The sequence below is a fragment of the Ictidomys tridecemlineatus genome, chromosome 1, assembly GCF_052094955.1.
Source record: "Ictidomys tridecemlineatus isolate mIctTri1 chromosome 1, mIctTri1.hap1, whole genome shotgun sequence".
NCBI lineage: Eukaryota > Metazoa > Chordata > Mammalia > Rodentia > Sciuridae > Ictidomys > Ictidomys tridecemlineatus.
Window position 1 is genome coordinate 129,224,119 of NC_135477.1, and position 15,654 is coordinate 129,239,772.

The 15,654-nt window shown below is 44.0% G+C and overlaps 1 non-coding gene across 1 annotated transcript; it reads left to right on the top strand.

The window, feature by feature from the left end:
* The first annotated feature begins 9,316 nt into the window (after positions 1-9,316).
* On the top strand, positions 9,317-9,393 carry Trnag-ccc (transfer RNA glycine (anticodon CCC)). The gene has a single exon. It is a non-coding gene; the product is annotated as a tRNA-Gly (tRNA).
* Positions 9,394-15,654: the final 6,261 nt, after the last annotated feature.

Here is a 15,654-nt window from a genome sequence, read left to right on the forward strand (position 1 = left end):
TTAGATAGGACCTCACTAAGTTGCCTAGACTCACCCTGAACTTGAGATTGTCCTGCTTCTGTCTCCCAAGCAGCTGGAATACTGGCATGTGCCACTGCACCTGACAGGCCTTAGTTTCTATGGTTTTTCATCTGTGAGATGAAGATTTAGAGTAGTACCTGCCCCTGGGATTGTGGGGAGGCTTCAGGGAGTTGATACATGGAAGCCACCACTTAATTAACACTTGCCATGTGCTCAACCCTATGCTACGGTATGTACATGCATGCATTTTTACTCAGCCTTACATTGTCTGGGTGCCCAAGGGGCCAGCAGGATTATTTCTGTTTTACAGAGAAGGAAACTGAGGCTGAGGCTAAAGGCACAAGGGTAGCGTGAATGGAGCTAAGATTTATCCCTAATCTTTTTTTTTTTTTTTAAGTACCAGGGATTGAATCCACTGAGCCACATCCCCAGCCCTTTTTTGTATTTTATTTAGAGACAGGACTTCACTGAGTTGCTTAGGGCCTCACTAAGTTGCTGAGGCTGGCTTTGAACTCACTAGCCTACTGCATTAGACTCTAAAGTCTCTGGAATTACAGGAGTGCATTACTGCGCCTGACATTACTCTGGTCTTTGTGTGACTTCTTATCTCTTATCTCTTTGCCCATTGATGCTTATTGAACACCTAGTATGTTCCTGCTCAATGCCAGGTAAATGTGAATGAGTCCCAGTTTCTTTCTTTCTTTCTTTTTTTTTTTTTAGAGAGAGAGAATTTTAATATTTATTTATTTTTTAGTTATCAGCGGACACAACATCTTTGTTTGTATGTGGTGCTGAGGATCGAACCCGGGCCGCATGCATGCCAGGCGAGCACACTACTGCTTGAGCCACATCCCCAGCCCAAGTCCCAGTTTCTTGATGCTTACAGTCTACTGAGCAAGAAAGCGGTGATCAACAATCAATTTGAAGTTGTGGTAATTGCAATTGTGCACTAAGCAACTAGAGACAGTAACAAACAGTGCTAGTTCAGATTGGAGGATCAGGAGAGGCCTGAGAAAATTCTAACTGAGCTTAGATATAAAGGATGAGCAGAGCAGGTCAGGTGGAAATGGTGGCATATCAAGTGGGTGGGCTTTTTGAGAGAGCTTGGCAATCCTCCAGAATGGGAAAAAGGTCGATCTGCTGGGAAAGCAGATTTTGAGAGGGCAGGATCTGAGATGGGAAGGTGGGTGCCAGGCAAACCAGGTCTTTGTAGGCTGAGACAAAATTGTGGACTTAACCTAAAAGCAAGGGAATGCCACAGTTTGTGCTTTAAAAACATCACTGTGTGAACACATACTTCATAATAAGGCAAGTCGACTCCTCGTAGGTGCCTAACAGAAACACATACTTATGTGCACCAAAGACAAAATATTGATGATAACCCATTGCTGTTTGTATATGTGGTATTTTCCCCAAAGCTCATGTGTGAGACAATGCAAGAATTTTCAGAGATAAAATGATTAGATTATGAGTTGTAGCACAATGGGTGGATTAATCCACTGATATGGATTAACTGGGTGGTAACTGTAGGTAGATAGGATGGAAGGAGTGGGTCTCTGGGGCGTACCTCTGGGGTTGCGTTTTGTGAATGGAACTCTTTGTCTTCCTCTGCTTCCCACCTGACTTATCCTGTATCCAAGCTGCTTTCTTTTACCACATTCTTAGCCACGATATTTTGCCTCACCTCAGGCTCAGAGCCGTGGGGGAGCCTTCTATAGACTGAACCTCTGAAACCTTCCCTCCTCTAAACTGTTCTTGTTGGGTCTTTTGGTCATAGTTTTTAGTGTTTTGACTAAAAACAATACCCTCTGTTTGAAACAGCCCCAAGCATTGTGCAGTGGCTCATACCCATAATCTCAGCCACCAGGGAGGCTGAGGCAGGAGATCACAAGTTCAAAACTAGTCTCAGCAACTTAAGGAGACTAAGTCTCAAAGCAAAAAACAAAGAAGACTGGGGGTATAACTCAGTGGTAAAACACCCCTGGGTTCAATTGCCAATGAGGAGGGGGGAAAGACCGACCGATGAACCAGAGAACATAGCTTCAGTCCATAGGCCACTCAAACGCCTCTCAGTACTTGATTGAATAAATCATGAGATTGTCATAGAATGAAACACTCTAATGCAATGAAAATGAACAAACGATAAGCACAGCATCATGACGACTCTCACAAACAGTGACAAGTGGACTAAGGCTGACATAAAATGTGCACATTGGATGAATCCATGCATATAAAGTTCAAAAACAGACAAAATGAATCCATAGTGCTGGAAGTCAAGATAGGAGTCGTCCTGGGGGACAAGGGGCACAGGGTGGGCTTCTGGAAGGCTGCTGATGCTCTGCGCCCTGATTCGGATGTCAGATCCACAGGTGAGTCCGGTGGAGGCAAACTTGTCAAGCTGAATGAAGGCTTATGACTTGTACCTGATTCTCTGGCCAATATGTGAGCGATGAACTGCAAATGGGAAAGGTGATAAAGTAGGGCTATTGCAGGATCCATGTGAGTGGTGGTCAGCCAGAGGGGTGGTGACAGCCATGGAACCATGAGGGTGGACCAGGGACACATGTTGAAGAGCCCCCTGGGCTGGTGACAACGGGGGGCACCCGGGCTGCTTCTGCACTGAGCACCTGGGTGGCTGGAGGAGTCAGAACCAAGATGCAGAGGAGAAGGCAGGAGAAGTTGGAAAAGATGGCGGAATCCAGCGCCTTAGTTTTGAACATGTGACATTCACAGTATTTCTAAAGGGCAACCTCATTGGAGCAGCTGGACATGTGGGTGTGCAGTAAAATTTTATTTGGTGAAAAAAAAAAAAACCAAACAACTTTGGTTGCTTAAGAGAGAAATAAAGTTCTGTAGCCCCTTTTCTTTTTACAAAGCACTTTCACTTCCAATACCTTGTTCCATTTTATTTCATGACAAAGATACTTGTCTGTATGGGAGGCAAGGTGTGGACGAGTTGGGGAATTTTGTGTCCTTCTCTAGAAATGTGAGCCCTGTGACTTGGGCAGGCCCTATCCATCTATTAAAAGCGAGCAGACCCTGGGTAGGAGCACCAGCCACCGTGGGAAAGATGGTTGAGGCCAGTCACTCTACAGGAGGCTGAGCCAGGGGGTCAATTGTAGCATGCAGAGACTCGTTCAGACAGCCTCGGGAACCGGGATGGGCCACATTTGAAAAAGACAGGGACTCCATTACTTTTTATTATTATTATTATTATTATTTGTACTGGGGATTGAACCCAGGGATGCTTTACCACTGAGCCATATTCTGAGCTTTTTGTTTTTTATTCTTGAGATAGGATTTCACTGAGTTGCTTAGGGCCTTGGTAAATTACTGAGGCTGACCTCAAACTTGTGATCCTTCTGCCTTGGCCTCCTGAGTCACTGACATTATAGGTGTGCACCCCCATGCCTAGCTTCCATTACCTTTTGATCGAATATCTATTCATACCTGCCCCTGGAGAACAGAGATCATACCTCTCTCTTTCTACAATCCTCCAAGGCTCCCCATTCCTCCCAGATGAGAATCTTTAGCATGAGCCCCCAGGCCTGGTGGGAGCATTTGTCACTTTTTGTGTGTGGGGGGCGGGTGTTACTGGGAACCCCAGGGATGCTCTGCCACTGAGCCATATACCCAGCTCTTTATTTTTTGAGACAGGGTCTGGCTAAGTTGCTTAGGCCTCACTAAATGGCTGAGACAAAACTTGAATTTATAATCCTTCCGCCTCAGTCTCGGGAGTCAGTAGGATGAAGGGTGTGGGCCACTACACCCAGTTTTTATTTTTAATTTTGAGACAGGATCTCACTCAAACTTGTGATCCTTCGGCCTCACCCTCCAGAGTCACTGGGATTACAGATGGGCACTGCTGTGCCTGCTGCTCCTCGGTCTTCTAATGGGTTCTTTTGATTTAAATCAGGCAGGGCTTTCTGCTGAAGGGTTAGGGTTCTGTCTTATTTCCAGCCTGTAGCAGGCTTCGTCCTGTGTCTGGGCCACTGTTCACTCTTCATTGGACTTACCAGTGCACATTCTTCAAGTCTCAGATCAAAGCCAGTGTTTCCCAGGAAGGTTTCACACTCCCTGAGCAGGATGGGCTGCTGCCTGTTCACCCAAGTCACCAGCTCTGTCCCGGCGTGAACCTTCGCTCTCCTTACAGCATCAGTCTTTGCAGATGATCTGGGAGCTCCAGTGCCTTGTCCCCTACTGCCACCCAGCACTAGCACAGAAGTCACAATGTGGGGGGTGGCCAGGAAGGGGAGGGTTTGACCGATTTGTCCCCTGATCTCCCAGGCCGAGGACTGTGCCCTGTGCCCTGCTATTGCATGCCACGTGTGTCCTCAGAGCCATGTTCTTCCCTTGCCTTGAGGGCTAACCCCTAGGGATCCAAACAGTGACCCTGAAGCTGGGCATTCCTTTGTCCACACCCCCAGGCCCAGCAAGACCCATGGTCCACTGTGCACTCAGGGACTTGTCCTTGTGCTCTCCAAATCCCCTGGACATTCTCATGACCATAGCTGACCCCACACCTACTTTTTCAACAGAATGTTTGGGCACAGTTTATGGGCAGATTGCACCCAAAGCCTGGACCCTCTTCCCAAAGGACAAACAAGGGTCAAACATTGGGTCAACTCAGTCTGTTATAGTATAATCCGTGAAGGTGTCCAATGACCCTGAAAGAGGCACTAGGCACAGGGCAAGCAATGAAGCAGTCCTTGAACACCCTTTGCCATAGCAAACTGAACCCCCCCAAATCCTTTCTAATAAAATAATTCATGGGAGCAAAACTGAATTTATGAGAATGTTTATCGCAGCATTGCTCATCACAGTGGAAAAAAAAAAAAAACAATCAAGATATCCATCCACAGGTGATTAGCCAAAAGTGGAAATCCAGGCAACACCCTGTTACCTTTAAAGGTTATGTGCTGCCACGTGCAGTGGCACATGCCTGTAGTCCCGGCGGCTCTGGAGGCTGAGGCAGGAGGATGGAGAGTTCAAAACCAGCCTCGGCAACAGGGAGGTGCTAAGCAAATCAGTGAGACCCTGTCTCTAAATAAAATACTAAACAGGGCTGGGATGTGGCTCAGTGGATGAGTGCCCCTGAATTTAATCTCTGGTACCAAAAAAAAAAAAAAAGTGATGTGCATGTTATTATATTCATGAACTTTTACCTGTGACACACTGTGTGTGTGTTAGCAGCTGCTCAGTAGCATGGGGAAGGACCACAGTATGACCAAAGCTAAAGAACAACTAGAATCCAAGATGGACCCCCTCTCCATCCACTGTGTTTGCCTCACTTCCTAGCTCAGTCCAGATAGTGTTAACAAGGTTGGGGACCCAGGAAACAGTCTACCTGAAACTTTCTCTAACCCCAAATCCAGAAATCCCAAGCAAGGACTATTTGGCCACCTCAAGTCAAGTACCTCAAGTCAGTTATGGGAGGTGCCGCTGGGGGCTGTGATTCATTTAGCTTGGGTCAAGACCTGCCCCTGGTCCAAAGATACCAAGACCAGGGAGCAGGTATCTTTGACTTAATCTGGGAGCCCCTGAATTAAACAGAGAAGGGGAAGATAGGTACCCAAGAAACAGAGCAGGGCTGATACACTCCTTTGCCTCCTACTTGTTGACAGGCACCGTTTCAGTAAAGATAGGAGTCAGGGGTACACAGTGGCAAAGCTCTAAGACAATTCTAAAATGTTTAAAGTGGCTTTCCTGCAGCTGGGTTGTGTTCTCGATAATGAATACCAATTATTAGCGAGATTACTTTTTTGAAAGAGAGGTGCTGTGTTGGCTGTGGCTTGGGAATGTGCACTCGAGCCGCCGGCCATGTGTCTCTTCCTCTGTCGGCTCCTGTTGGATTCGAAATGCACGGAATGCTGTGAGCTGCAGCCCTGGTTCTCCTTGCCAGTCATCCAGGCATGTGTCTAAGCCAATAAGTGGATATTCACCGGGGCCCAGGAAGTGATGGGAGATGATCTGTGCTGGAGACACAGTGACCACTAAGGGCCATTTCCTGCCCTCCAGAAGTTCTTGGTCTGGTGGAAGAGAGATGAGTATACACTGGTTAGCCCATATGTTAACCAGCTCAGGGCAGAAGTGGGAGCAATGTGTTAGGAACATATAGACCAAGGGACAACCAGTTCTATTTAGGGGGATCTGGAAAGATAGTCTTGAGATATCAGGGTTTGAACTGGGCACGCACTTAGAGCATACATTGGGTTCACCAGCAGGCTCTGGAGTTGGCAGGTGGCGGGGTGTGGCGGGAAATGTGAGGGGCCAATGGTGTATTTCTTTCATTGTGTATTTAGTGAGCATTTACTATATGTTAGGCTTTGGGCTAAGGGCTTGCTTAGATTAGGAAGAGCATTTGGGACAGGAGTCAGAGAGTCTTGAATGCTATTCTACTGTTTTTCCAATAAAACAAAATTGAATCAAAATGCGGGTTTTAATTGCTCCTCCATAGGAGGAATCCATGTCTTCCTTACTCAGGGACCCTGAACATGGCCAGGACACGTGTCTCGGGAAAGAAGAAGTGGAGCAAGTGTTCTGACACCCTAATTCCTGAGTTCATAATTCTACTGAAGTTCCAGAAAAATTGGAGAAGAAGCCCTTTGGGTGACTCTCACAGGGGCTGTTGCACAGGCGCACTGTGTTACCACCGTCCTAGCTGGGCTTTGCAGTGCAGGCCTAGAGCCATCATCTTGAGTGCTGCCCTCCCAGCTCTGGGTCTCTAGAGGGACTCTGGGGAAGGGTGATCACTGGCGTCTGAAGTGTCTTTCATGCACTAAGTCGAATGACCTTGGCCTGAATCACTGAGGGTTATGTAAGATTAGGTAGCCACTTAGTCAAAAATAGCTTTCATGCTGACTCCAGCCCACAGGACAGCATCCAAGGGAAGGGGACACAGATGAGCCAGAGCTGAGCACGCACGGGGAAATTCCCTTCCTGGTCCTCACCACTGGAAAATCATTTGAGAGTGTTAGAGGGGACTTGCAACTACTGACAGGTGATGTTCCATACTTCAAGCAGAAATATAGTTGTTTATTGAAGCACAGAAACCAAAGGAGCATGAATATTGAAAGGTGCAGCAAACATTAGAATAAAAGTAACAGAGCTCAATGTGATGGCACATGCCTGTAATCTCAGCTAATCAGGAGGCTGAGGCAGGAGGATTACAAGTTTGAGGCCAGCCTCAGCAACTTATTAAGATCCTAAGCACCTTAGTGAGACCCCATCTCAAAATAAAAATAAAAATAAAAAATAAAAATATAAAAGGCTGGAGATGTAGCTCAGGGATGTGGTAAGGTGTCCACCACCACATTTTGATCTCAATTGTGTTTTATTGGAAAAACAGTAGAATAGCATTCAAGACCCTCTGGACTCCTGTCCCAAATGCTCTTCCTAATCTAAGCAAGCCTTTAGCCCAAAGCCTGACATACAGTAGATGCTCACTAAATACATAATGAATGAAATTCACCATTGGCCCCTCACACTTCCTGCCACACCCCACCACCTGCCAACTCTAGTTCAGTACCCTCCCCCCAAAAGTAAATAACTAAGGGGGTGTAGCAGGCAGAAACAACAAGGATTCAGGAGTTTTCAGATCTCTTACCACCAGTGACTCTCTAAAGCCAGCTGCTTTCATTTATTCAGTCAACAACAAATCCCGAGCAGCTGTATGCCAAAATCTGTGCTAGCACTGGAGACACAAAAGGGAAACATGCTATTGCCATCCTTGTGGAATTTGGGCTTAGGGTAAGCTGCCTTGACCCCCATCCTAGTGATAATTTACATTTTCTGAGGACTTTCTCTGTGCCAGGCACTTTAAAGACTCTGGGCCCACATGGTGAACAAGCTAGGCAGTCTCTGGCCACATGTAGCTTGTAGTCTAGAGGGAGAAACAGACCAAAATCTCAAATTTCATTGCAATAAAAATTCCCACAAAGGTTTGTGAAGGGCCCTTCCTGGTCTAAGAGGAAGACATCTCTATTGACTGAGGACTGTTGCCATCCTGTTCAAAATTTCTGCCCAGTGACGGAGCATGTCAGGGCCCCTGTTTTCTCCCCTGGAAGTGACATTGGGGAAAAGCAATTTGAACATCCCTGCTGTTCAGAGTGGGTGTTGGTCTAATATTTTTGGAGGAAAATTTGGCAACATTCATCAAAGCTTTAAAAGTATGCCTCTCCTTTGACCTAATAAGTTAGCTTCTGGGAATTTATCCAAAGGAAATAATTGGATAAGTGCACAAAGATGTACATTACAAAGAAGCTCATTGCATCCTTCTTTCTGATAGTTAAAAATTTGAAATGACCAATATAGTTAATAATAAGAGATTGTTGAAACAAATTGTAGTATATTCAGTAAGTGACATAAAATAATTTTTGATCTCTATATTACTAACATGAAGAGATGCGCATGATGTTTTTTTTTTTTTTTAAAAAAAAAGTTGGTTTAAAAAGTTGTGTATACGTTGGTATAGTTCAGTGATAGAACTTTTGCTCAGCATGCACAAGGCCCTGGGTTTCAGCCCCTGCACCAAAAATAGGTAAGTAAATAAATAAATAAGATAAAATAAATTGTGGGTAACGGTACTATACAGAACAAAACACTCAGGAACAAATTGATTGATTGATTGATTATACTAGGGATTTGACCTAGGAGTGCTTAGCCACTGAGCTATATCCCCAGCCCTTTTGTTTTTTATTTTGAGAGATATTCTTGCTAAGTCTTGCTTAGGACTTCATGAAGTTGCTAGGCTGGCCTTGAATCTGAGATCCTCTTTCCTCGGTTCCTAGATCTCCCAAATTGCTGGGATTACAGGAGTGCACCATCACATTGGCTTTAGGAATAAATTTAACCAAGGAGATGCAGGCCCTGTTTATTAACACTAAAAAAAAAAAAAAAAATGTTGAGCCTCGCATGTACAAGGTTAAAAAAGTTAGTGAACTGAGACCTTAATAGACATTGCTTATCCAAGGGCTAGGAGACTTATTTTGTTAAGATAGCAAAACTCCTTCAAATAATCTGCAGATTGAATATAAACTCTATCAAAATCCCTATGTTTCACAGTTGCCATTTTGCCAAAGTAGATAACACTGATTATGAAGTTCGTTTGGAATTGTGAGGGATCTCAAAAAGCCAACACTGTTTTGAAAAAGAAGACCAAGCCATGAAAACTCACACTTCTCAATTTCAAAGATTACTACAAAGATATATAATCAAAATCATGTGGTTCTGGTATAAGGATAGTCACACATAGATGAAAGGAATCAAATTAAGAGGCCAGAAATATACATACACGGGCTGGGGATATAGCTCAGTTGGTAGAGTGTTTATCTCCCATGTAAAAAGCCCTGGGTTCAATCCCCAGCCCTGCCAAAAACAAACAAACAAACAAACAAACAAAGACCAAAAAAAAAAAACCCAGAAAGAAAATACCTGTTCCTACTGATGGACAGAATTAAAGGTGCCCTGTGTTTCTCCTTTACAGCAAAGCAATAAAAACCTTAAAAAAAAAAAAAAAAAAAGAAATATACTTACACAATGATGGTCAATTGATTTTCAACCAGCTTACCAAGATCATTCAATGGGGGAAGGAACAGCTTCTTCAAGAAATAGTGCTAGGGGGCTGGGGATGTGGCTCAAGCGGTAGCGCGCTCGCCTAGCATGCGTGCGGCCCAGGTTCGATCCTCAGCAGCACCACATACCAACAAAGATGTTGTGTCCGCCGAGAACTAAGAAAAAATAAATAAATGTTAAAATTCTCTCTCTCTCTCTGTCCCCCCCGCCTCACTTTCTCTTTAAAAAAAAAAAATAGTGCTAGAACAACTGGATATGTACATACCAAAGGATAAAGCTGGACCTTACATCACACCATGTGCAAAAACTAATTCAAAATGAATAAAGACCTAAATATAATACTATAATACCTAAAGCTATGAAGCTTTTAGGAGACAAATCTTCATAATCTTCAATTTGGCAACAGTTTCTTAGACCAAAAGAAAAAGGAGCAATAGCAACAAAAATTGATAAATTGGGCTTCATCAAAATTGAAAATACGCCAGGCATGGTGTCATGTGCCTATAATCCCAAAGACAGGAGGGTCAAAAATTTGAGGTCAGCGTCAGCAGCTTAGTGAGATTCTTAGCAAGAACCTGTCTCAAAATAAAAAGGACTAGGGATAAAGTTCAGTGGTAAAGCACCACTGGGTTCAATCCCCAGTACAAATAATATACTACTAATAAAATTATAAAGAAAATAAAGGGCTGGGTGTGTACCTCAGTGGTAAAGGGTTTGGATTGTATGTGTGTGGCCCTGGGTTCAATCACCAAAACTGGAGTTGGGGGTGGGGAAGAGCAAGCAGAGGCCATGAATAAATATTTCTCCAAAGAATTTATACAAATGGTCAACAAATGCACGAGAAGATGCTGAATGCCATTAGCCATTAGGGAAATGCAATTCAAAGCCACAATAAGATGCTACTTCATACTCACTAGGATGGCGGTCGGAATGATACAAACAAACACAAGAAGGGAAAATAGCAAGTGTTGGTAAGGATGGTGAGAAATTGGAAGCCTCGTACACTGGTGGTGGGAGCACAGCCACACTGAGAACAGTTGGTGTTTCCTCAATAAGCTAACCACAGAACGGCCCTGCAATCCCACTCTATCTATAAGCCCCAAAGAATTAAAAACAGGTGTTTAAATAAAAATGCATACATACATGTTAACAGCAGCACTTTTCACAACAGTTAAAAGGTGGAGATAATCCACATGTCCCTCAAATGATGAATGGATATGTAAAATGTGGCATATCCATATTATGGAACATTGTTTGGCTAGAAAAGGGAATGAAGTGCTGTGGTGCTATAACATGGATCACCCTTGAAAACATTAGGCGAAGTGAAAGAAGACATAAAAGGCCACATATTGCCTGCTGCATTTATATGAGAAGCCCTGTATACACAATCCATGGAGAGATTAGTGGTTGCAATCAGTGGTTGCCAGGGGCTGGGATGGAAGAAAAAGAGTGACTCATGGGGTTTCCTTCTCGGGTGATGAAAATGTTCTAGAATAGATGGTGGTGACAGTTGTATGATACTGTGAATGTACTGAATGCCACTGAATTGCACACTTTATTTATTTATTTATTTTTGAGAGAGAGAGAGATTTCAATATTTATTTATTTTTTTTAGTTTTTTTCAACAGACATAACATCTTTGTTTGTATGTGGTGCTGAGGATTCAACCCCGAGCCACATGCATGCCAGGTGAGCATACTACCACTTGAGCCACATCCCCAGCCCTGAATTGTACTTTAAAAAGGGGAAAAAAGTTGGACATGATGGTGCACGCCTGTCATCCCAGAGACTCAGGAGGCTGAGGCAGGAGAATCTCAAGTTCAAAGCCAGCCTCAGCCACAGCGAGGCTCTAGGCAACTCGATGAGACTCTGTCTCTAAATAAAATACAAAATAGGGTTGGGGATGTGGCTCAGAGGTTGAGTGCACCTGAATTCAATCCCTGGTACCCTCCCCCAAAAATGGTGAAAAAAAATGTGGATATTCCAGAAAAATGACTGGAACAACAAACTATAAACTGTTAGCAACTATTTGGGGGTAAACAGTAGTTGTGACTTTTTACTCTCTCCTTTTTTCTCTTTGTACTACCTGAAAACTTTATAATAAGCATCTTTTTCATTAATAATAAGAGTGAAAAAACACAATAAGCCAGTTTTATTTTAGAAATCAAGAAGGAAAAGACAGAAGAAAGGAATGGAAGAAAGGGAGGGAAATCCCTGATCTCATCCCCTCTTCTCTCCTCCACTTGGAGATGTACCCAGGTTTGCATCAGGATGGAGGAGAGAGGGTTTCTAGATAGGGCCTTCAGGCCAAGGATGGGGTCACCAGCCAACAGAATTTTTTGTGTGTCCATGGAAGATTCTCAAGGCATATTGTGTAAAAACAAAATTTAAGACAGAGTACCACAATTAAGTGTGATGCACACCACACACACACACACACACACACACACACAAAAATCACTAAAGGGGGCACACACATATGTTTGCAGATGCAAAGAGACTCTGTCAAAATGAGTAAAAACTAGCAAGAATTTTTTTTACCAAGGAAGGCAGCTGGGTAGTTGGGAAACAGAGAGGGAGAGAAATAGACTTTTCCCTGTATAAACCATCTCTCTGCCTTTTGACTTGGTAGTACGAATTTAGTACTTTCCAAGGGATATATTTTTTTCCTGTAAAACAAGTTTCTGAATCATAAGATCAAAGATATTTAAGGGAAATATATTACTTTTTTTTTTTGGTTTCTGTCCTGTTTTGTATTTAGCACATTTTTATAACAATTGACATTACTTGACAGGTAAAAACAGCAAATATTTCTTAGCACACTGGAACAACCAGAAGTGTTTAAAGTAAAAACAGAATGTTCCTTCCAGCTTACGTTCAAATGGAAAAGATATTTATTAGAAAAAGTATTTTAAAATAAATACAGGCATCACAGAAATAAATTTTCTATAATGTGTCTATTATTTTATGTTGGAAAAGGTCCATGATTAACGGAGCTTTAAACATAAAGCTAGGAGTTTGGAGCAGCTGGTAAAGCAGTGCTAGCCTGACCTTGACCTTCATGGAGTCCCCTCTGGCCCTGCTCTCTGCAGCCTCCTTGGCACAGACCCTGGGCCCTGCCTGTCCCGCTGCCCTCACGGGCCCTGTGCGGCCTGCCAGGTCCAGCCCTCAGGACTCCCTGGGCAGAGGCAGGGCGGGACAAGGGCAGGGGGCTTTCAGATTTCTGCTGGGGGTGCAGGGGCTATTTTGAAGCTCTGTTTATTTAGCAAACACTGTGTTTTCACTTTGATAATATATTATAGTCCAATAAAAATAAAATTTTCAAAAGATATTGTTATTCATGGTTTATGTTGGGTTGAGCAAACATTATTTGTCCATGTTAAAGAAGGGGTTGGACAGGTGGGGGGAGCCAGATGGAGGTAGAGAAGTGGGCCAGCTCCTGAGCCACCCTCTCTGGTGTGGATGCCGTGAGGTTTGACTGCCCAACCCCTCCCTAGAGGAATGAGGGAAGCACAACCTCCCAGCCTCCTGGGCCCAGCCGTGCCATTGGAAGACCTCCTGTGGCTGCCCCAGGATCTGGGATTTGGAACCTTTCCCCATCTTGGCTTCTCTGCTCTGTTATTCCCTGCACATGTCAGAGGTGACACCAGGTCAATGAAAGTGGGCCAGTCAGGAACTTGCCAAGGTCTTTGGGGGCTGCTCCAGCCAGGCCCTTACTGCTCCCAGTAGCTCTTCTGCTGCCTGGAATCCCCCCCCACCCCAAACCATCCTTTTGCATTATCAATTCTCCATTTCTATTTTAATTAATTAATTAATCTGGTACTGAGGATTAAACCCAGGGGTACTTTACCACTCACTATATCCCCAGCCCTTTTTTAATTTTTTAAAATTTTGATATAGTTTCTCACTAAGTTGTTGAGAGTCTTACTAAGTTGCAGAGGCCAGCCTCGAACTTGCAATCCTCCTGTCTCAGGCTTCTGGGATTATAGGCATGTATCACCGTGCCTGGCATGCATTCCCATTATAAAACAAACAAACACAAAAAGGTCATTTCCCCCCTCTGAATTTCTACTGTATTTCTACTGTTAAAAGTAGACATAACCCATCTCACTCTCCACCAAAGAAGTCACACAAAAGCCAGGCATGGTGGCAACACGGGAGGCTGAGATAGGAGGATTCCAAGTTCAAGGCCAGCCTCCACATCTTAGTGAGATCTTCTCAAAATAAAAAAACATAAAGAGCTGGAGATGTAGCTCATTGGTGGAGAGCCCCTGGGTTCCATCTACTGTACCTCCAAAAGTCATACAACCTAGGAGAAGCTCCATAGTATTTTGGAAAATTTCACTGAAGTCTTTAAAAATAAATCAGTTTTTTTTTTTTTTTTTACCTACTTGTGACATTTCATACATTAATTTTGATCCTTTTAAAAGCATCTTAACAGAAACCTATTTTTCATGTTGCTGGCTTTGATGTGTTTTTAGCTATATGATCTTGGTCAACCTCTCTGTGTGCTAGTTTCCTTATCTGTAGAATGGGATATAACACCAGTATCTACTTTATGGGACTCCTGAAAGGATTCAGTGAGATAATGCAGGTAAAATGCTTTTGCCAACAATCTGATACAATAAACGTTAGCAATCCGTACGTTGCTAACATAGACATTTCATTTTGCTGCTAGCACAAATAAGGCCACATGAACCACCACTTTGTCTAGAGCTTTGTCCAGATTGAAATTCATTCCTTACACGAGTTTTCCAGAAATGAAATTGCTGCAGCAAAAGGGTCTGGATCTCTTTAAAGTTCTTGATTCAGATGACTATTGACACTCCTGTGAGGAGAAGGAGAATTCTGTTTTAAGTGTAAATCTGTTGTCTGGGGGCAGGAAACGGAGTCTCTTTCCCTCCAGCGTACACACCTCTAATGAGTATGAAGTTAGAAGACTTCCCTCTCCGAGCAAACCGGAATGTGATAAGGCCTCTTGACATCATACCGGTATTTGCTGGAATAATCCTGAGAATGGAGTTTCACTCTGTCAAACTAGAGCAAGGATCTCACCCAAGGTGTGGTGAGCAGTAATCAATGGCTAATGGCTGGAGCTGACTTTTGTCCTCTTGGTCATAAAAGACCTTTGAATTGCTTGGCCACTTTTAAATTTCTCAGGAAAAGTGATAACATAAGGACCAAAGTTCATACCAGTTGGCAGGGCTGCCTCTCCCCAGCACACACGAGGCTGGAGGGAGAGGAGATGACCACAGTCCCATGAGTGTTGGGCTGGGCTCATTGGGATTGGGGTCACTGGGGTAGGAGATGTTTTCCTATTGATCCTCCTGCATATCACGCCACAGAACATATCGCCATGCTTTGTTTACCTATCAGTCCCACAAAACTCAAGGGTGTTAAACTTGACACACGGTCGTCAGAGGACTCAGAGGACTCTGTCAGCCCTGATGTGAAGGACACAGATCAAAACCACGCTTGTCGCTCCTGGATTGCTACCCAACCTCCCCTCTACATTTCCCAGAATGACTGAATCAAACCTTCCAGTCCCTGAATCTGGACATCTGCATTTCATCCAGCTCTTCAGAAGATCTTATCATCTAGCCAGCTTAGGCAGGGAATATGCTGACCTATACATCTGAATATCAGCTCGGCTCTCCTCTGTGCTCAGATAAGGTCCTCAGCTCCCACACTTCCGACTCAAGCTTCAGCTCTTAGGCTGCAGTCCACCTGTGCAGATCCCCCTCCAGCTCTTACCAGCACCACTCACCACCCCTGCAGCCATTCTGAGCAGTGCCTGGTGCCTGGACCGCCTATGGGCCTTTAGAGAGCCACCTTGTTCTTCCTGTTCTGTGAACTTGAACTCCTTCCCCGACACTAATGCTCCAACTCCACAAATAATTTCCACATATTTGTGAATCTCCCAAATTTCTTTCTGTCATTCATTTTGAATTTCACTCCATTGTTACCAGGGAACATACTTTGTATGGTTTCAGCCCTTTTAAATTTACTGAAATTTGTCTTCTGGCCTAGCACAGGGTCTAGCCTGGAGAATGTCCTGTG